This window comes from Gobio gobio (genome assembly GCF_949357685.1).
Source record: "Gobio gobio genome assembly, chromosome: 10".
Taxonomy (NCBI): domain Eukaryota; kingdom Metazoa; phylum Chordata; class Actinopteri; order Cypriniformes; family Gobionidae; genus Gobio; species Gobio gobio.
The window spans coordinates 21,966,716-21,991,219 of record NC_137116.1 but is presented as its reverse complement, the minus strand read 5'-3'; positions in this window follow the sequence as shown (position 1 = coordinate 21,991,219).

Below are 24,504 nucleotides of genomic sequence, written 5' to 3'. Positions count from 1 at the left end.
CAAGCCCTGAAAGGGCGCAGAGCCCTATTGTTCCCCTAAGGATTATTCTTTTTCTTTTTATTTTTTTTTTCGACTTCTCGGGTACTTTTGGGTCACTTAACATGCTCGAAAACTCTTGAAACTTTGCACACACATCGGAATGCGCGGCCATCAGAGCCGGGCTGAAGCTGGTACCCGGGCGTGGCAGGGGGACTCGACAGCGCCCCCTAAAGTGGGGTCTGAAAACTTGGTCTATATATCAAACACACTTGCACGTACATGTATGAAACTCGGTACACATATAGACCTCATCGGGCCGAACAACTTTCGTGCTCTAAGTTACATGTCAGCCCAACAGGAAGTGAGCTAATATGGGTTGTTCTGAAAACACATGCTCTGGAATTTAATATACTCCTCCGAGGCCATTGTTTCGATCAGCACCAAACTCGGTCAGCAGGAAGTCAAGACACAGAGGATGCTAAATTGCGAGCGGATTTTAGATATCTCAAACGGTTTGGCCGTGGCGAAGCAACGAATTTATGGCGAGAAAAGGTAAACAGGAAGTGTGAAATAACTTGTGCAAACATTGAATGATTTGGATGAAACTTCAGCTGTGTGTTCGTTGTATGAGGCCGATCACATGGATATGACTTTTGTGAGTCAAAGTTAAAGCGCCACCAACTGGCAGCAGGAAGTGTGTCACTTTCAAAAATGCTTTGAATCACCATCTTATTTTTACCAGATTGACTTCAAACTTCATCAGTATAATGTGAAAACATGACAGATAGAGACATATGAATGAATTCCTGATATTTCAAATAATGTTGCCATGGCCACATGTCAAAGTTTAATAATGTTTTTGGCTGTTTGTGTGCCCTCCCCTCTATCACCACAAGGTGGCAGTGTTGTATTATTTTTGAAACTCCCTTTCTCTCTCTCTCTGTTATTGTTTATGTGATTTATGAGGACACAAATGTGTATGATGACATGGGTATTACACTGGTATTACAACGTAGTGGTTAATGTGGACATGAACTATGACACTATATCACTACTAATACAGGACTAATTTTCTAAATGACATTTGAGTTATAATTCTTATCATCTGACAGCCGTGATTTCATGTACTCATTCAGACAGAACTCTTTTTTAAAGCAGAGGAGTGTGAGTGTGTTTTCTATACATGTGCTTTACAGAAGGTCATGTGCTGTGTTTGCAAAGATCACTTTTGACACATTTGTCTTTAAATTCATTATTTACTGACATAGTTCAAATTTATTTTTAAAAAAAATTCACATTATTTTCTACAAGTGTCTGTTTATAAGTGTCTTTTTTTCACAGAAAGTTTTTGTTTGAACGTGAATATTTGTATAATTCAGGGTCTGAGTTTTTACGTTCTCCTCGTAGGCGATTTATTCAATCTCCACCAAACTCGGTCAACGTGAAACGGAAGCTTAACGCATTAAAAATATTTAACGCAAATAACGCAGCGTCCGTTTTTATATCCATTTTTGCTTAGCGTTACATGATCACGCTCCTATTCATGTAAATGCTTCCAAGCGCGACAAGACACAAGAGAGCGCGCTGTATGCCAGTGTCCTGTCTGTGTGTGTGTGTGTGTGTGTGTGTGTGTGTGTGTGTCAGTGTCCTGTGTGTGTGTGTGTGTGTGTGTGTGTGTGTGTGTGTGTGTGTGTGTGTGTGTGTGTGTGTGTGTGTGTGTGTGTATGTGTGTGTGTCAGCGTCCTGTCTGTGTGGATGCGTCTCATGTCAGCTAATCAAGGGACACTGACACACACACACACACACACACACACACACACACACACTCGACGCATAGATAGACTCGCGTCAGTTTCCTGCTCACATCGAGTTCTCTTTTGCTCTTGAACAAACAAGAACACAGAGGATTTTGATTATTCTCATATTAGAGTCTTAAATTAGTTAAACAACGTCTTAAATGAACTTTAAAGAGTTGTGAGGAAATGAGATGCGCGGGACCGCGCGTGAGATCCGCGGTTGTTCTTAAAGTGACAGGAGCACTGATGATGCCTGTCATTAATGTTCATCAAAGAACAACGGGAACAGAGAAAATTGTAGCTTTAATGATGATTCATCTATATTTAATTTATTATTTATGCAGTTAAGGAAGGTTTGATAACTATTAAATTTCTGTATAACAGGGAAGGCCATGGGTAAATATAACATTTATTATTTTGGGTTTATGTAAAGATTTTTTTAAAGCTACACTGTGTAACTTTTTTAGTCTATTCTTCGCTAAAAACACTTAGTTCTTTCAAAAATATATGTGCTCATTAATGTATATTTACTTCTTTCAAGTAATAAAGTATTCTCGTAAGTTTATAATATGCCATTGAAAATACATAAGGTAATGGGATCTAACGGTGGTCGCTATGTTGCCCCTCCATCTTGAAAGTACATTAGCCAAAGAGGGACATACCCGTAAATTCAAGCTTCGCCTTTCGCGTTTTAACCGGTTTTAACACTGTGCGCGTCAACTTGTTCAGACTTGTCTGGTGCATGTGCAGAGAGTTTTCATCTCAGCAGCTCCAGTAACAGAGTTATACGGAGTTTTCCTGGCTTGTTTATTCCTCAAAAGTCTGTTTTTCCTTGTGTGGTATTTCTGTGCGTTAATAACTCCGTAAGTAATAATAGTTATTGTCATTGTAGATGTGTTTCAGAGTGTGTCATCGCGTAATTCAGTTGATGTCACCTCAGAAGTATTTTTGTATCAACATACAATAGCGTAATGCTCACCTATTTGAATAATCATTCAGTTATTAACAATGTTTATTCGTTTATAGAAAATATTTGCTTGTAATGTATGTTGATGGAAAAATGTATCATGTCTGATCGGCATATTAACAATTGTTATATAGAGCTAAACCTGGGCACACACTTTTGTAACCGGACACCGCTTGTTAGCAGCGGCAGCTCCGCTCCTTTTAATGCAGCTGCATTTAGCGCCTATATATGGTACAATAAGCTCTGGTTTACGGTTACATTATACAAATGTAACTTATAAGTATAGTTATACAGTTCTTAACTGTGTATATTCCGTCATGTCATTATCATGTATATTTAGTGTAGTGTAGGGGGATAGCATGTACAGTTTGTACAGTATAAAAACCATTAAGTCTATGCAATGTCCTCTGCCTTTCCCCCCCCCCCCTCACTCTCACTTTCTCACTGTGTGTGTGTGTGTGTGTGTGTGTGTGTGTGTGTGTGTGTGTGTGTGTGTGTGGCCACCAACTGGCAGCAGGAAGTGTGTAACTTTCAAAAATGTTAAATCACTGTCTTGTTTTCCCCCGATTTACTTCAAACTTCATCAGTATAATGACAAAACATGGCAGATATAGACATACGAATGGATTCCTGATATTTTAAATACTTTCTACTTTACAGTCATTAGCTCTGACCAACAGGAAGTCAGATATTTTGGTTTGAACGTGAATATTTGTATAATTCCTCTTAGCATGCTTGAAATTGCTTGAAACTCAACACACACATCAGAGATGTCCGTCAGTGGAAATGGGCAAAGCCTCAGAAATGGGTGTGTTGGAGGGGTGTTTATTACAACATAATCATGGTTTATGAAGACATTTCATGTGTCCCCGTAAATCAAAATAGCTTTAACAGCATACTAAACAATTTTTTAATAAAAATGTAAAAATGCAGAATGTTTTCTGTGATGGTAGGTTTAGGGGTAGTGTGTGTGTGTGTGTGCGATATGTAGGCTTAGGGGTAGTGTAGGGGGATAGAATGTACAGTTTGTACAGTATACAAACCATTAAGTCTATGGAATGCCATCTGCCTGTCTTTCCCCTTCCCCCTCTCTATCTGTGTGTGTGTGTGGGGGGGTCTCTCTCTCACCCTGTGAGTTTGTGTGTGTGTGTCTTTATCTCAGTCCTTCCCCTCCCCCTCACTCTCACTCTATCATTGTGTGTGTGTGTGTGTGTGTGTGTGTGTGTGTGTGTGTGTGTGTGTGTGTGTGTGTGTGTGTGTGTGTGTGTGTGTGTGTGTGTGTGTGACTTTCTCTCTTGATGATCATAATTTAACCCTTTCATATAGGCTATCACAAATAACTATCACTTGAAATAAAAACGTCATGTGATGTGTTTGCCAAGATCACGTATGATGCACATGTCTTTAAATTAATTATTTACTGATATAATATAAATGTATTAAAACATAAATTTCACATGATTTTATAAAAGTGGCTATTTATAATAAACTTCCATAAAATGTAGACACGCATCTTACTCTTACCTGACACTGATATTAAAATCATCTTTGCAGTTTCTGTGATTTGGCTCCATTTATACATTTTTTATTAAAAAAAAATTTATTGGACCACCCATATTGAAATGAAAGTAGGGATGCACGATATATCGGCAACATATCGTTATCGGCCGATAAATGATTATTTTTGATGTTATCGTTATCGGTCCAATAAGAAAATTTGACCGATATAGTCAAGCCGATAGATAATGTATTATTTCCTTCAGCTGAGACGGACGCGCTGTCCACCATGATGGGTTTGAATTGCTCTAAATATGTTTGGAATCACTTCGAAAAGGAAAATACAGTTATGTGCAACATGTGCAGCGCAAGTCTTCTATAATCTACATAAAATGATAATGAGAATAGAATAGGCTGTAAAAGAGCGTTGTGTTTCAGCGCGTTTGTTGAGGGAAGAGCGCGCCCACGGAGTTACACCTTCATGACGAGCACAGTCAAGTTCGCTTGTGCATTCACAGCCTTTTGTGCCATTGTAAGTTGTAATATTATATTTATTATTATTCTGTGTATGTAATATCATATAGGATGCGTTTGGTTGAGTTAATAAACGATGCAGTGAAGCACTTCATTGTACCAGTCTTTAGCTTCAGCGCGCGCCCACGGAGTTACACCTTCATGACGAGCACAGTCAAGTTTGCTTGTGCATTCACAGCCTTTTGTGCCATTGTAAGTTGTAATATTATATTTATTATTTTGTGTATATAATCCCATATAGGATGCGTTTGGTTGAGTTAATTAACGATGCAGTAAAGCACTTCATTGTACCGGCGCGCGCATTTCAAACAGAAATGCACAGCATTAATAACTACTGGGACTGTCCTATACATAACACTGCAATGAGAATATTTCTGTTATAAAACGTAGTGAATTCTCTGGGTTTAGTTGTTTTACAGCGCGCTGTTGTGGGAAGCGTCAACAACGCATTCTGACCAGCACAGTCAAGTTCGCTTGTGCATTCGCGTCATTTTAAGCATATGTAAGTCGTAATATTACGTTTTTGTAGTATAAACATCTGATTAAAGTCATATAGGATGTGTTTCGTTAAGTCAATAACCCGCAGTGCTTCACAGTACCGGTGATCATCTTAAGTTTCAGCACGCTCTCAAACAGGGGAAGAGCATCCACAGGAGTTATAACCCTTCACCTATGCGTGATTTTGTGCTAATATAAGTTGTAATATTATATTTATTTTGTATAAATATCTGATTGTTCTCATATATGATGCGTTTAGTTGTTAATTAAACTTCTAAGCGCTTCAGTTTATGGTTGTTCGTTCATTCTCTCCAGCTTCAGCGCGCTCTCAAACAGCAACATTATTCCTAATAGACTAGACTAATATTACAGATGTTTACTATTACTGTAATATTAAACATATATTTTTTTTCAAAAACACAGAAGCATTATTTTTTATAATTAGCACTTCTATTGTTCTCGTATCATTTCCATCAACAATATGGTTTGATTAAAACCATTTCTTTATCGTCTGTGCGGAGGTTATTTCATGCACTTGCATTCTGATTCTTTATTATGCAGCCTAAGTAATGCTGTTCAATTACTTGTTTGCATATATTATATTTTTATAGGTATATATATATATTTTTTAGACAATATAATTTTGGTAACATTTTACAAATAAGGTCTCATTTTATTAATGCATTAACTATCATGAACAAACAGAGAGCAATAACTTTTGTTTCTTTTAGTAATAAAATGTTTGTGTTTTGTAACAGTCCATTCACAGTTCATACCTAATGTTAAAAAGTATTGTTCATTCATTGTTGGTTAACTAATACTAACAAAAATTAAACCTTATTGTAAAGTGTTAAAAAAAAAATTTGACCATAGGAGTGTAAAATTAATTTGAAAAGGTAAGGAATCTCACACTGGTTCAAATAGGCTACTGTAGTGTATAGGTTTGATTTATGTTGAAGTGTTTGGGACATGGCTTTTAAATGGTGAGCCTTTTGTTTTTGTAATCAGGCTCTCAAAGTTTATTAAAATTTGTATTTAGATTTATCGGCCAATATATCGGTTATCGGCTTTCAAATATTAAGAATTATCGGTTATCGGTATCGGCCAAAATGTTCATATCGGTGCATCCCTAAATGAAAGCATGTTTTATGGTGCATAAGATTGGTGCACAAACGGTAGCTAAGGTAGCTCAAAAACACATGAAGAGAAGTGTTAGATTAAAACAACATCAGCATTCGAATGGTATTCTGAACTCATTCCAATTTGACCTTTGACATAATCTGACATGAAATTCATATAAATTTAATTGATCTCATAGATGTGGCTGTTGTGGTTTGTGGTCATAGCAGCACCAACTGCTGCAGTTAATGTGGTGAATTCAGATGACTTTGACATAGACCTTTAATGTTTTCCCATTTTAAATGCCTATTGCCTGCCGTGCACAGTTAAACTGATGCCACCGGCGTGGCGGTGCCACCGGCTTGGGCCCGTCATCGCTGCTCGCAGCTTTAATTTTTTTTTGTTTTTTTTTGTTTTTTCGACTTCTCTGGTACTTTTGGGGCACTTAACATGCTCGAAAACTCTTGAAACTTCGCACGGGCGTCGGAATGCGCGGCCATCAGAGCCGGGCTGAAGCTGGTACCCGGGCGTGGCAGGGGGGCTCGACAGCGCCCCCTAAAGTGGGGTCTGAAAACTTGGTCCATATATCAAACACACTTGCACGTACATGTATGAAACTCGGTACACATATAGACCTCATCGGGCCAAACAACTTTCGTGCTCTAAGTTATGCGTCAGCCCTACAGGAAGTGAGCTATTTTGGGTTGTTCGGAAAACGCATGCTCTGGAATTTAATATACTCCTCCGAGGCAATTGTTTCGATCATTGCCAAACTCTGTCAGCATTAAGACAAGATATTCAGGATGCTAAATTGCGAACGGATTTTTGATATCTCAATCGGTTTGGCCGTGGCGAAGCAACGAATTTATGGCGAGAAAAGGGAAACAGGAAGTGTGTTATAACTTGTGCAAACATTGACTGATTTGGATGAAACTTCAGCTGTGTGTTTGTTGTAGGAAGCCGATCGCAAGGATATGACGTTTGTGAGTCAAAGTTATAGCGCCACCAACTGGCAGCAGGAAGTGTGTCACTTTTTTAAAAAAATGCTTTAAATCACTGTCTTATTTTGACCCGATTGACTTCAAACTTCATCAGTATAATGTGAAAACATGGCAGATATAGACATATGAATGGATTTCTGAAATTTCCAATACTGTTGCCATGGCAACGTGTCAAAGTTTAATAATGTCTTTGGCTGTTTTTGAGACTCTTAGCATGCTTGAAATTGCATGAAACTTAACACACACATCAGAGATGTTAGTCAGTACACATGGGCAAAGCCTCAGAAACGGGCGGGGATGAGGGCCTCTCTAGCGCCACCTTTTGACAAAAGTGGGGGGGTTAGTTTTATCTTCAGTCACCAAACTCGGTACATATATTGTTCTCTTCGAGCCGGACAACTTTCTAATTTACAGTCATTAGCTCCGACCAACAGGAAGTCAGATATTTTGGTTTGAAGGTGAAAATTTATATAATTCAGGGTCTGAGTTTTTACGTTCTCCTCGTAGGCGATTTATTCAATCTCCACCAAACTCGGTCAACATGAAACAAAGATATGGAAGATGCTAAAATGCGAACGAATATTGGATATCTCAAACGGTGTTGCCATGGCGAGGGATTAAATAAGGACAAAATAAGGGGAACAGAAATTGTCTCATATCTTGTAAAATCATATTTTGATTTCAATTAAATTAAGATTGTATGTTTGGTAATTGAACTTAGATTAATTTAAAATGACTGTACTATTTTTCAGATGAATATATATATATTTTATAAATATTTCTTTGAATCTATTGTGCCTGTCTGTGCTGCCTTTCCCTCAATGAACACAAGATGGCAGCATTGTGTTAGTTTTGAAGCAGGATTAAAAAAAACCTTGTTTCTCTCTCTCTCTCTCTCTCTCTCTCTCTCTCTCTCTCTCTCTCGCTCTCTCTCTCTCTCTCTCTCTCTCTCTCTCTCTCTCTCTCTCTCTCTCTCTGTGTGTGCTTCTGTGATTTCTGAGGACCTACATTTGTAGACATTTCATGTGTACCCGTACATATATTGTTCTCTTCGAGCCGGACAACTTTATAATTTACAGTCATTAGCTCCGACCAACAGGAAGTCAGATATTTTGGTTTGAAGGTGAATATTTGTATAATTCAGGGTCTGAGTTTTTACGTTCTCCTCGTAGGCGATTTATTCAATCTCCTTGTCTTCAATCTTCAATGCGCCCCTCATGAATATTCGCTCCCGTTTATCGTAATGTCAGATTTTGTCAGACCACTGTGTACAAGTGCGTTTATTCAGGATAGAAACAGCACCTGAGAAAACATCTGTGATTTGGACCTGTTTGCAGCAACTATTAAAAGAAAGGTAAGTTAATCTGCAGTTTAATCGCTTGTGGCTAAGTTTGGCTTGTTTGTGCGTGTTTTATAAGCTCTTTTCTGCTCGTTTTGCAGTCAGAAAGCAGCTAGCGCCTGATGCTAACGGCGCTAGCATAGTCATTCTGATCCCAGACTGTCAGGAGAGAATCAGAGATGCTTGTAAGATTTAATTTGTTTTAGTTTCCAATATAATTGTAAATAACTTATGTTGAGCACATAAATCAGTCTAGCCATCGTAACAATGCATTGTCATGACTACAGTCTGTGAAGGGGATACAGTATCCTGACATGCTACTGTTAAATATTACTGCAGTTTAACGTTAGCTTGGTTTAAAGTTATTATTATTATTATATTATTATTAAGAAACAAAGCGATCAAGATATGCTTTTATTCCTCCTGAATGTAATAAAATATACTCTGTACCAATAGAACTGTAAGTATTAATGTTTATTATGAAAACAATCTTGCTGAAGAATGTCAAATTAAATGCAATGCTCATAATTATTGGTGTTTTTCTCTATGACAGCAGACACATCAGATAATGGCTGAAATGAGAAAGCTCAAGCCACTGGAGGAGGCCGTAAAGTTTTCACTTCAGAGGAAAGAATGGTCTGATAGAGCGAAGTTTAAGTGAAAGAGCTACGGCTAAATTATCTTAAAATTATCCACCCTGTTGATTCCGCCCTGTTAGTGTTCTATAAACCTAACAGGGTGGACATTCTAATAGAATAAATCGTATTTAGTGTATATTGCAAATTCTATAAACACATATATGCATATATAAATATTATAAAACCATGTTAGGTGCAGTGCCACACATTACTGATGGCAAATCATGCAGGACAATGAGGGAAAACTCCTCCACTGTTATGGTCTTCCACCCTGTTAGGCGAGTAATTTTTAAATAATAATTTGACTGCAACGTTAAATGTTTTGCATACTTATGTTTTATTTTGGGAGGTGAGGATCATTAACAGCATATACAATATATGTTTTTGAACACATTTTTTTATTTTTTACCATCCTGTTGGCAAAAATGGGTACAAAAAGTACCTGTTCTTAATAATCAAGACATTCTATTCATCAATAATAGTTTTGTTATTGTTTCAAGAATTTAAAAAAATACCATGATGGCATAAGGGACATATACTATCCAAGAAAAACTTGTTATTGTTTAACATTAACATTTTGTGATAACTATGTATATGTCCCTAAAAGGGTGGAACATCTTCACGGCCCGTGTCTGAACAATGAATCTACCCATAATTATTATTTTTTTAGTCCCTGAGCTTGACCAATATGTATTCCGACTAGTTAAACATGTCACCATTTTGGTAGAATGCTAAAAACATGAAAATCATGTACTTTTTTTTCAAACATTTATGAAGCCAAAATGTTACCGCATACCAGGAATGACCCAGCTATAGTTTCTAACTGTGTTGCTATTTGATTAGAAAAAAGAAAGACAAAAGTGAACATTGGCCTGCATGGTAGCCTAATGTGGTGCCGTCAATGGTCTTCCTTTGTAAATAAACCCTTATTGTAACAAATGATATAGTTCTTGAATTATTGAATAAACAATCCCCCCATAACCACGCCCCCAACAAAGCCCCGCCCCCTCTGGTGAGTACCGGCACTTTATTTTTTCCACTTCAAGCACTGGCGTTGGTAATGGTACTCCTGGTTTACTGGGATGGGGTTCAATTCCCTACTGTGTCCTTGTTATTTTGTACCAACTACATAGAATGTAATAGCTTAATTACATTTAAACTAACTACAAATTATATATACAAGTGTTCCCACAAATAAAGTATAAATCATGTAAATTACTACATGTAATATATGGTATTCTGAACTCATTATGATTTGACCTTTGACATCATCTGACATGAAATTAATTTAAATGTAATTGATCTCATAGATGTGGTCCTATATGTGATCCTATGACATTACAATTCATCTATATTTAAATTACATCATGGGTGTGGCTTATGGTCATAATGGCACCAGCTGCTGCAGTAAATGTGGCATATTCGAGTGATTTTTAAAATATTCTCCTGTTTAAATGCATATTGCCTGCCATGCACAGTTAAGCTGATGCCACCGGCGTGGCGGTGCCACCGGCTTGAGCCCGTCATCGCTGCTCGCAGCTTTAATTATTATTATTATTATTATTTTATCGACTTCTCGGGCACTTTTGGGGCCCTTACCATGCTCAAAAACTCTTGAAACTTTGCACACACATCGGAATGCGCGGCCATCAGAGCCGGGCTGAAGCTGGTACCCGGGCGTGGCAGGGGAGCTCGACAGCGCCCCCTAAAGTGGTGTCTGAAAACTTGGTCTATATATCAAACACACTTGCACGTACATGTATGAAACTCGGTACACATATAGACCTCATCGGGCCAAACAACTTTCGTGCTCTAAGTTACGTGTCAGCCCAACAGGAAGTGAGCTAATATGGGTTGTTCTGAAAACACATGCTCTGGAATTTAATATACTCCTCCGAGGCCATTGTTTCAATCAGTGCCAAACTCGGTCAGCATGAAGTCAAGACACAGAGGATGCTAAATTGCGAACGGATTTTTGATATCTTAAACAGTTTGGCCGTGGCGAAGCAACGAATGTATGGCGAGAAAAGGTAAACAGGAAGTGTGTAATAACTTGTGCAAACATTGACTGATTTGGATGAAACTTCAGCTGTGTGTTCGTTGTAAGAGGCCGATCACATGGATATGACTTTTGTGAGTCAAAGTTATAGCGCCACCAACTGGCAGCAGGAAGTGTGTCACTTTCAAAAATGCTTTGAATCACCATCTTATTTTCACCAGATTGACTTCAAACTTCATCAGTATAATGTGAAAACATGACAGATAGAGACATATGAATGAATTCCTGATATTTCAAATAATGCTGCCATGGCAACATGTCAAAGTTTAATAATGTTTTTGGCTGTTTTGAGGCTCTTAGCATGCTTGAAATTGCTTGAAACTGCTTGAAACTCAACACACACATCAGAGATGTCAGTCAGTACACATTGGCAAAGCATCAGAAATGGGCGGGGATGAGGGCCTCTCTAGCGCCACCTTTTGACAAAAGTGGGGGGGTTAGTTTTATCTTCAGTCACCAAACTCGGTACATATATTGTTCTCTTCGAGCCGGACAACTTTCTAATTTACAGTCATTAGCTCCGACCAACAGGAAGTCAGATATTTTGGTTTTAAGGTGAATATTTATGTAATTCAGGGTCTGAGTTTTTACGTTCTCCTCGTAGGCGATTTATTCAATCTCCACCAAACTCGGTCAACATGAAACAAAGATACGGAAGATGCTAAAATGCGAACGAATATTGGATATTTCAAATAATGTTGCCATGGTAACATGTCAAAGTTTAATAATGTTTTTGGCTGTGTGTGTGCCCTCCCCTCTATCACCAAAAGGGGGCAGTGTTGTATTATTTTTGAAACTCCCTTTCTCTCTCTCTCTCTCTCTGTGCTTATGTGATTTATGAGGACACAAATGTGTATGATGACATGGGTATTACACTGGTATTACAACGTAGTGGTTAATGTGGACATGAACTATGACACTATATCACTAATAATACAGGACTAATTTTCTAAATGACATTTGAGTTATAATTCTTTTCACCTGACAGCCGTGATTTCATGTACTCATTCAGACAGAACTCTTTTTTTAAAACAGAGGAGTGTGAGTGTGTTTTCTATACATGTGCTTTACAGAAGGTCATGTGCTGTGTTTGCAAAGATCACTTTTGACACATTTGTCTTTAAATTCATTATTTACTGACATAGTTCAAATTTATTTTAAAAAAAAATTCACATTATTTTCTACAAGTGTCTGTTTATAAGTGTCTTTTTTTCACATAAAGTTTTTGTTTGAACGTGAATATTTGTATAATTCAGGGTCTGAGTTTTTACGTTCTCCTCGTAGGCGATTTATTCAATCTCCACCAAACTCGGTCAACGTGAAACGGAAGCTTAACGCATTAAAAATATTTAACGCAAATAACGCAGCGTCCGTTTTTATATCCATTTTTGCTTAGCGTTACATGATCACGCTCCTATTCATGTAAATGCTTCCAAGCGCGACAAGACACAAGAGAGCGCGCTGTATGCCAGTGTCCTGTCTGTGTGTGTGTGTGTGTGTGTGTGTGTGTGTGTGTCAGTGTCCTGTCTGTGTGTGTGTGTGTGTGTGTGTGTGTGTGTGTGTGTGTGTGTGTGTGTGTGTGTGTGTGTGTGTGTGTGTGTGTGTGTGTGTGTGTGTGTGTGTGTGTGTGTGTCAGTGTCCTGTCTGTGTGGATGCGTCTCATGTCAGCTAATCAAGGGACACACACACACACACACACACACACACACACACACACACACACCAGGCCCGTCGCGACAAGGCAGGCAAACCAAGCAATTGCTTGGGGCCCCGAGCTGGCCTGGGGCCCCAAGACAGCGACAGGTTAAGAATAAAATGAAACGACAAACTGTGTGAGCGCCCCATTGATAGTCAATGCAGTAAAGTGCAATGACACTGTTATCGGGATCCCCCTTAAAAGGCCCCCTCTCAGTAGTCGCTGACAGCAGCCAGCCAACCACGCGATCTCTGCTGCGGCAAAATACAAAACAACCTCGGATTTGAAGCGGAATTTTATGCTTCAGGAAGCCAGAAAAGAAAATAGAGAAAGGAAGAGCAGGATAAGAAAAAAACAAGATAGTGGTATGTGATAAATTACACTGGATAAAATAGCTCTACTTGTCTTGTACAAAAATGGTGTAAGTTTGCAGCAGGTAGGCTAGCAAAAATATGTTTATGTTAGCTATCGTTACCTGCCTGACGGCAAATGCTGCTTGTAACGAACAGTTAGAGCAACTTTTTTTTTTTCGAACAGACGGAATGACATGAGATTGCTATAGCTTTGTAATATGTTTTGATGAAAGTGGCATAGCATGCTATACTAACTATTATTTATGCTATGCATAAATAACCTGGAATAGTTAATATAGCATGCTATATTAACAATTATTATAAACATTATTTAACCAGAAAGAGGCAGAGGAACATTATTTTTTTCATAGCTTATCTTAGTGTGCTAGTGTCGGGATATATACGGTAGTGACAGTTTGCAAATATGACATTATTTTTATAAGTTACCAATGGATCTTGAACAATTACTTTATTCTGTGGCAATTTTTACACTGTTACATTTTGAAGTACAGTATCAGGACAACCCACATGTTTTACTGGTACTGTTTATTAACTATTTATCAAGGTATTATAGTCATCTGTTGCAACTTTATAATAACCATCTAGATAATGTTTATAGACAGTTTACAAACCAACTAGTAACCCTTAAGTATTCCCAAAGTGTTAGGAATATCTGGTCCGTCTATCTATGTAATGTTTATAGATGTTTTAAAAATGGTTAAAGGTTTACAATTTTTTTTTTAATGATACAGTGGTGTTTTTTGCAAATGTTTTCAAATTTTATGGACCGTATATGCAACAACAGTATTTGCACTGTTTCTATGTCCATTTTGCTTGGGGCCCCCAAATTTCTTCAAACGGCCCTGTGTGTGTGTGTGTGTGTGTGTGTGTGTGTGTGTGTGTGTGTGTGTGTGTGTGTGATATGTAGGTTTAGGGGTAGTGTAGGGGGATAGAATGTACAGTTTGTACAGTATAAAAACTAGGGGTGTAACGATTCATCTACTACATCGATGTATCGATTTATTTTCCTATGATCTAACTACATCGATCTGTGCTCGGCAAGTTGGCCTTCCGGACGACATATATCGATCTAACATCGTTTTAAAAGGTAATCAATCGATTGTATCGATCATAGGAAATAACGCATTGGATTTAAGCACGTCAGACTTTATATGGATGTTTTTTCTTAGCACTTTTAATGATAAAGGCGTTAAACGTTACTCGATTCAGTCTGCCTATCTGTGACATCATCGCAACGCACCAGCAGCAGCGCTCATTGAAATGAATGGGATCGTGTCGCTTTGTCGCTGCGTGTTGCTGGCGGTGTGAACGGGGCTTGAGAAAACAAAACATAGCATGGCGGATGGCAGAGGAGAAGCCAACGAGCGAGAAATTATCAAGCCACCAGGAGAAAGCGCTACCTGTACTTTCAACCCTTGCTTGTTACCTGGTCATTCCTGCACCAGTGTGCCAGCAGAGTGAGTTTTTAATACTGCTGGAGACATAGTGAACGCACAGAGAAGTGTTCTGCGGTCAGATCATGGTGATATTTTTGAAAAAGAAATCTGTAGAGTCATTGAAGAGTAGTTGGTTACATTTTATCTTTTGTTAAATATTGTTTGTTTATTAAACTGAGAGTAGTAGCAGGCCAGTTTATTCAATCTGAAGAAATGTTGGTTGCACTTTATTTTTGATATTAATATTGTATTTGTATATTTGTATATTTATATTTTAATGTTGAAAAACAACAGCAAAAGTAGCAGGTAAACTTACTATTAATTAAACCTGAAGAGAAGTTAGTTGCACTTTATTTTTTATATTAATATTGTAATATTTTTATGTTGGAAAACAAAAGCAGAAGTAGCAGGTTAACCTACTGTTGAAATGTTGGTTGCACTTACTGTGCTTTTATTGAAAATGTATTGAATATTGAAAATGAGAGCAGAAAAGGTTATCTTCCTGTTAATTCAACCTAAACTGTTGGTTGCACTTTATTCAAATAAAATTGTAATGCATTTGCCATTAATTGTTGTTTACTTGTTTGTTTATATCCATAATTAATTGATATACCGGATTCCCTTACAAGAAACAACAGGAATCTAGGAAACTTCACCTGCACTGACCAGTATCCAGATATTTATTTCAGTCACACAATTTTTGGCTAAAAAGTTACTGAATCGATTTCAAGTCACTGAATCGTTTCGGATCGTATCGTTCTAAATTAACCAATATCGTCCTTGAATCGTATCGACAACCTCAAATCGTGATACGAATCGTATCGTTGTTAAAACGAATCGTTACACCCCTAATAAAAACCATTAAGTCTATGGAATGCCCTCTGCCTGTCTTTCCCCTTCCCCCTCACTCTCACCCTGTGAGTTTGTGTGTGTGCCTTTCTCTCAGTCCTTCCCCTCCCCCTCTCCCTCACTCTCACTCTATCACTGTGTGTGTGTGTGTGTGTGTGTGTGTGTGTGTGCCTTTCTCTCAGTCCTTCCCCTCCCCCTCCCCCTCTCCCTCACTCTCACTCTATCACTGTGTGTGTGTGTGTGTGTGTGTGTGCCTTTCTCTCAGTCCTTCCCCTCCCCCTCTCCCTCACTCTCACTCTATCACTGTGTGTGTGTGTGTGTGTGTGTGTGTGTGTGTGTGTGTGTGTGTGTGTGTGTGTGTGTGTGTGTGTGTGTGTGTGTGTGTGTGTGTGTGTGTGTGTGTGTGTGTGTGTGTGTGTGTGTGTGTGTGTGTGTGTGTGTGTGTGTGTGTGTGTGTGTGTGTGTGTGTGTGTGACTTTCTCTCTTGATGATGATAATTTAACCCTTTCATATAGGCTATCACAAATAACTTTCACTTGAAATAAAAACGTCATGTGATGTGTTTGCCAAGATCACGGATGATGCATATGTCTTTAAATTAATTATTTACTGATATAATATAAATGTATTAAAACATAAATTTCACATGATTTTATAAAAGTGGCTATTTATAATAAACTTCCATAAAATGTAGACACGCATCTTACTCTTACCTAACACTGATATTAAAATCATCTTTGCTGTTTCTGTGATTTGGTTCCATTTATTAATTTTGTCATTTATTTTTTATATTGGACCACACATATTGATTTCAAATATATTCAAAATAATTTTTTCAGAGAGTGAAATAAAAAAAACTTTCTACCACCATTTAGATTTTATTTCTTTTTGTTGTTAAAATCTTGTGAAATTTGTTCAATGTGCAGATTGCCTCTCTCTCAGTCCTTCCCCTCCCCCCTCACTCTCAGGCTCACCCTGTGTGTGTGTTTGAGTGTGTGTGTGTGTGTGTGTGGGGGGGGGGGGGTGTCTCTCTCACCCTGTGAGTTTGGGTGTGTGCCTTTCTCTCTGGGAATGATAATTTAACCCTTTCGTATCATAGACTATCACAAAAAACTATCACTTTAGTGTGAATTAGTAAAAAAGAACTACAAACACCTTGAATTAAATACTGGCCTTCTGGACTTACAAAATTTTGAGCAGGAAAAGATAACTTTTATCTATTTTATCCTATGACATTAAAATTAATCTAGATTTAAATTACATCATGGGTGTGGCTTGTGGTGATAGTGGCACCAGTTGCTGCGGTAAATGTGGCATATTCGAGCGATTCTAAAATATTCTCCTGTTTAAATGCATATTGCCTGCCGTGCACAGTTAAGCTGATGCCACCGGCGTGGCGGTGCCACCGGCTTGGGCCCGTCATCGCTGCTCGCAGCTTTAATTATTCTTCTTCTTCTTCTTCTTCTTCTTCTCCCGAATGAATCGCTTTTTTGGGGGCCTAAACACGCTCGAAAACTCACAAAACTTTCAAAACTCGTCCAAATTGGCGAAAATTTACGTCTGTTATGGTATTCAGAATTAGGCGTGGCAAAATGGCTCGACAGCGCCACCTAACGTAGTGCCCCTCCCGCTACGTTTCACGTACAGCTATGAAATTCGGTATACACATGTAACAGCCCAATACCTACAAAAAAGTCTCTACGTGCAAAATCTGTAAACCAACAGGAAGTCAGATATTTTTAATTTTTTGTTGCAAAATGTGCCATTTCCAGACGTTGTACTTTAACGAACTCCTCCTAGAGATTTAATCAGATCAACATCATATTTGGTCAGTCTAATCTAAAGGCCTTTGCGACGTTAAATTGCGAAGATCTTGAGTTTTCCCTGACGGGCGTGTCCGTGGCGGCCTCTTAAAATCTGATGTTTCGCCATGAAAAAGGAAGTCGTTGTAACTCGGACATACAATGTCCGATCTGCCCCAAACTTCACATGTTTTATTAGAGTCTTTGCCTGAAGACATCAACATGCCAATATTTAGTGACAGTCATAGCGCCACCTGTGGGCAACAGGAAATGGCATGTTTTACGCTGTGATTAACTCCTCCTAGAGATTTAATCAGATCAACATCATATTTGGTCAGTCTAATCTAAAGGCCTTGGTGATTTTATATTGTGAAGATCTTGAGTTTTCCCTGAAGGGCGTGTCCGTGGAGGCCTGTCAAAGTCTGATGTTTCGCCATGACAGAGGAAGCTGTTGTAAGTCAGGCATACAATGTCCGATCTGCCCCAAACTTCACATGTTTGATAAGAGTCCTGGCCTGAAGACATCTACATATGAGTTTCAAAATTAGGCGTGGCAAAATGGCTCCATAGCGCCACCTACAACATTTCAACTAAGTGCCCCTCCCTCTACGTTTCACGTACAGGTATGAAATTCGGTAGACACATGTAACAGCCCAATACCTACAAGAAAGTCTCTTGGTACGAAATCTGAAAACCAACAGGAAGTGAGATATTTAGATTTTTCTTTACTAAATTGTTGCAAATTTTCCCATTTCCAGATGTTGTACTTTAATCAACTCTGAATAGAGATTTAATCAGATCAACATCATATTTGGTCAGTCTAATTTAAAGGCCTTTGCAACGTTAAATTGCGAAGCTCTTTAGTTTTCACTGAAGGGCGTGTCCGTGGCGGCCTCGCAAAATCTGATGTTTTGCCATGAAACAGGAAGTTGTTGTAAGTCAGGCATACAATGTCCAACCTGCCACAAACTTCATATGTTTGATAAGAGTCCTGGCCTGAAGACATCTACATATAAGTTTCAGAATTAGGCATGGCAAAATGGCTCCATAGCGCCACCTACAACATTTCAACTAAGTGCCCCTCCCGCTACGTTTCACGTACAGGTATGAAATTCAATAGACACATGTAACAGCCCAATACCTACAAAAAAGTCTCTTGGTACGAAATCTGAAAACCAACAGGAAGTGAGATATTTTGATTTTTCTTTACTAAATTGTTGCAAATTTTCCCATTTCCAGATGTTGTACTTTAATTAACTCCGCATAGAGATTTAATCAGATCAACATCATATTTGGTCAGTCTAATTTAAAGGCCTTTGCAACGTTAAATTGCGAAGATCTTTAGTTTTCACTGAAGGGCGTGTCCGTGGCGGCCTCACAAAATCTGATGTTTTGCCATGAAACAGGAAGTTGTTGTAAGTTAGGCATACAATGTCCAACCTGCCACAAATTTCATATGTTTGATAAGTAGGGTTGGGTACCGAAATCCGGTTCCAATATGGCACCGGTACTTATATAACCGGTATGTACCGGACCGAATCAGAACGCAGATTTCGGTTCCTCATTTCGGTGCCAAAATTCAAACGTGCTTTCGCGCTTTGGCTGAGCCAGAGCCAGACACTCAGCGCTGGTCACATCACAACTCATGACAACTATTCAGTGTTTTCAACGACATCATGTTTATTTCAGGTTTCAGACATTTAAATGTTCATAAGTAGGCTACTAGCAAAAAACACACACTGATGTCTATGAAAGCGGCAATGACAATCCTTTCAGACGGTTATAATTTGACTAACGTTACGTGTTTTATTCACATCAGATAAATGCATATTATATAGTAACTATATAGTTTACTCTATTCTTCTTCCAGTTCACTGGTCACTTACTTTCATGTATTTCGTGAGACGAGAATGAACTCAAGTGTTGTAAATCCGACAGATCCGATTCTGAGGCGCAAACTAACATGGCGCCGCGCATTGCGCTTTATAGAACAACTAACACACATTAACTCACACATTTGAACATCAGATAGTTCGTGACACAGTTAAGAAGTTTGTGAATATTTTGAATAAAAAGAAAAAAGGAAATAAACCCGATACAGCTGAGCTGTCAGCGCTATTGCGGCTGCTGTGTGTCATGTGAGAAACATGACGCGTCACCATGGAAACATTAAGGCGATGTGTTCTAAAATATTTAGCCAGAGAATATGATCATATTTCAAAATAAAGCTGAAGCTCGAAGCTGGTTTGTAGCAGAGCAAGAATACAGACGACTGCTGTTATTACTGTAACTGTTTAGAGTTATATTAGGCTTGTTGTAGTTGGGTGACTTAGGTTTTACTGTGAATTTGTAAATATGTCAATTATAATTTGTAAATAAGTAAATTGTGTTTTGTATTTATTTATATTCATACATTTAAGTATACATTAAACTTTTAATAAATGGTTCAATTTAAATAATAAATAAATAAATAAAAAGCCATTTAATGTCATCCACATCGTTTGGTGGCCTTTAAAAAAAAAAAAGTATCGGTTCAGGCACCGTTTAGGCACCGGAACCGTTTTAAAAGTATCGGTTTGGCACCGGAATCGAAAAAAACCCAAACGATACCCAACCCTATTGATAAGAGTCCTGGCCTGAAGACATCTACAAATAAGTTTCAGATTTAGGCATGGCAAAATGGCTCCATAGCACCATCTACAACATTTCAACTAAGTGCCCCTCCCGCTACGTTTCACGTACAGGTATGAAATTCGGTACACACATGTAACAGCCCAATACCTACAAAAAAGTCTCCTGGTACGAAATCTGAAAACCAACAGGAAGTGAGATATTTGGATTTTTCTTTACTAAATTGTTGCAAATTTTCCCATTTCCAGATGTTGTACTTTAATCAACTCCGCATAGAGATTTAATCAGATCAACATCATATTTGGTCAGTCTAGTTTAAAGGCCTTTGCAACGTTAAATTGCGAAGATCTTGAGTTTTCACTGAAGGGCGTGTCCGTGGCGGCCTTGCAAAATCTGATGTTTCGCCATGACACAGGAAGCTGTTGTAAGTCAGGCATACAATGTCCGATCTGCCCCAAACTTCACATGTTTGATAAGAGTCCTGGCCTGAAGACATCTACATATAAGTTTCAGAATTAGGCGTGGCAAAATGGCTCCATAGCGCCACCTACAACATTTCAACTAAGTGCCCCTCCCGCTACGTTTCACGTACAGGTATGAAATTCGGTAGACACATGTAACAGCCCAATACCTACAAAAAAGTCTCTTGGTACGAAATCTGAAAACCAACAGGAAGTGAGATATTTTGATTTTTCTTTACTAAATTGTTGCAAATTTTCCCATTTCCAGATATTGTACTTTAATCAACTCTGCATAGAGATTTAATCAGATCAACATCATATTTGGTCAGTCTAGTTTAAAGGCCTTTGCAACGTTAAATTGCGAAGATCTTGAGTTTTCACTGAAGGGCGTGTCCGTGGCGGCCTTGCAAAATCTGATGTTTTGCCATGAAACAGGAAGTTGTTGTAACTGGGACATACAAATGTCCGATCTGCCCCAAACTTCACATGTTTTATTAGAGTCCTTGCCTAAAGACATCAACATGCCAATATTCAGTGACAGTCATAGCGCCATCTGTGGGCAACAGGAAATGGCATGTTTAACACTGTGATGAACTCCTCATTGAGATGTAACCAAATCAACATCCTATTTGGTCAGTCTAATCTAAAGGCCTTGGTGATGTTATATTGTGAAGATCTTGAGTTTTCCCTGAAGGGCGTGTCCGTGGTGGCCTGATAAAGTCTGATGTTTCGCCATGACACAGGAAGCTGTTGTAAGTCAGGCATACAATGTCCGAACTGCCCCAAACTTCACATGTTTGATAAGAGTCCTGACCTAAACCCATCTACATGACAATATTCAGTTAGTCATAGCGCCACCTGCTGGCAACAGGAAATGGCATGCTTTATACTATAATTCACTCCCAGAAACACTTTTAAATATGCCATGAAATCCCAAAAATGCTAGAAACACAATAAATCTTGCAACACGTGGATACGTGCTACTGTATGTGATTTACGCCATTAAACAGGAAGTTGTTGTAACTCAGGTATACAATGTCCGATCTGCCTCAAACTTCACGTTTGATAATAGTCCTGACCTGAAGACTCTACATGGCAATATTCAGTTATAGTCGAAGCGCGACCTGCTGGCAGAAGGAAGTGTGGCACAATGAAGTGAGTTAGCCATATTTCTCCTATATTGACCCGCTTAAATGCATGTCGCCCACTATTCACTGTTTTCCTGAGGCCACCGGGTGGTGGTGCATGTGCGAGGGCCCTTTCATCGCTGCTAGCAGCTTTAATTATTATTATTATTCTTCTCCCAAATGAATCGCTTTTTTGGGGGCCTAAACACGCTCGAAAACTCACAAAACTTTCAAAACTCGTCCAAATTGGCGAAAATTTATGTCTGTTATGGTATTCAGAATTAGGCGTGGCAAAATGGCTCGACAGCGCCACCTAACGTAGTGCCCCTCCCGCTACGTTTCACGTAGAGCTATGAAATTCGGTATACACATGTAACAGCCCAATACCTACAAAAAAGTATCTACGTGCAAAATCTGAAAACCAACAGGAAGTCAGATATTTTTAATTTTTTGTTGCAAAATGTGGACGATTCTACAAAAAGTAGAATCTTAACTGGTTCAGTGTTTAGCCTTCCATGGTCCCCATTGTTAGTATTTACTTCTTCTATTCGTTTAACCAAGCCCATTTCTTTAGCTGCCCTTCCACTGAGAAGATTATTCACTGTTGGGCCCTTTACAACATATATGGTCAGTTCGTACTGTTCCGCTTTATGTTTTATGTGGCTTCTGAATTGACCCACACATTTTAGCTGGCCTCCCGGACTGTTGAGTATGACATTTGCTTTGCACAGTTCATGTTTCTTTTGTAGATTCTGGAATGTCTGTTCGCTTATTATTGTCACATCCGCCCCTGTATCTATTTTAAATACTACTGGTGTATTTCCTATTGTCACATTGACAGTCCATGTTTCAGTGCTGCCTTTTCCAGGCTGCTGTACTGATCCAAGGTAAAATGAGTCAGATTCTCCATCTTCCCTCATGACTTCATGGACTAATTTAGTTTTGCACATGCGTTCCCAGTGGCCTTTGTTGTGACATCTCCTACATTCTGCTCCAAAAGCTGGACATTTCTCTCTGTCTTTATGTTTTGTTTTGCCACATCGGCTGCATTTGTCCTCGCCATTCCGAATTTTACCAGGTTGGCTTTCTCTGCTGTGCTCAGACCTGTAGCCAGTACGCTGTTTGGGTCTTCTGATCTCTTGAACGCTGCACATTGGATCCCCCTGGCTGACCTGGTGTGTAACTTCCTCTGCTTGTCTTATCATTTGTACTGCAACATCCAGTGTGAGGTCTTTAATTAGTTGTAATCTTTTTGACAGATCCTTGTCTCTAATTCCTACAACTAATCTATCTCTGATGTTCTCATTTCTGTTAGCACCAAAGTCACAGTTTTCTGACAACTCGTACAGTGCACGAATAAATGTCTCAGCTTTTTCCCCTGATCTCTGAGATCGCTGGTGAAACTGCGCCCTCTCGTGAATGATGTTGGTCTGCGGTACAAAGTAGTCATCGTATTTCTTCAAAACTGTCTCGAAATCGTCTTCTTTTTCTCTTTCATTGAAAACGAAGGATTTGAAAATATTTTCTACCTCATTTCTCATCACGTAAATTAATGTACTCACTTGGACGGTCCCGTCCTCTGCTGTGAGCTTGGCAGCCGTTCTGTATCTCACAAAACGCTGTCGCCATGACGGCCATTCTCCCGGCCTGTCGAATGTAAAGTTGTCTGGCGGCTTGAACAGTGGCATTTTCGGGCATGTAGTTCTCTCTTTACCTCGCCACTTCTGACACCATGTCAAGGAAGGCGGCAGACGATGACTCTTTCTTTGATTTAATAATGGAAACAATAATGAACAGAGGTTCAAGTACACATGTGCTTCTTCTCTACTAGCTGACGTTACGTCCCTTTTCCTTTTAAGGCTTCTCTTAAAGTCGCATACACAATACTCTGACAGCTTGTGTTTAGCATATTTTTTAAAAGTATAATTAAGTATATATTTATTACCAAAGTACTTTTAGTATACTTTTTAGAAATATATTAAAATGCAATTCAATATATTTTTAATGCACTTCAAATAAGCATGTTGGGAATACAAATGTATTATGTACTCTACTGCTCTGTGTTTCACGGAAACCTGGCTGAACGAAGCCATTCCGGACAGCGCGTTACATCTACCGGACTTTCAGCTGTTCAGAGCGGATCGCGATACGGAGTTAACAGGGAAAACGTGCGGCGGTGGGACATGCTTTTACATCAACAGAAGGTGGTGTACGGATGTAACTGTGTTAAAGAAGATGTGCTGTCCTGATGTGGAAGTGATGTTCATTAACTGTAAGCCGTTTTACTCACCACGGGAGTTTTCCTCGTTCATACTCGGAAGTGTTTACATTCCACCACAAGCACACGTGACTACTGCACTGCAACTGCTGGCTGATCTGATAACAGACACAGAACAACAACACCCGGATTCTGTTTTTATTATTTTAGGAGACTTTAATCAGGCACAACTCACACGTGAGCTGCCTAAATTCAAACAACACGTCACATGCCCCACCAGAGACAATAATATTTTGGACCATTGCTACACTACAATAAAAGATGCATATCGCTCTGTCGCCCGAGCAGCTCTAGGACTCTCTGATCACTGCCTGGTCCATCTTTTACCAACTTACAGACAAAAACTTAAAACTGCTAAGCCAGAAATAAGGACTGTAAAGAGATGGACCAATGACACAGAGCAGGTCTTACAAGCCTGTTTTG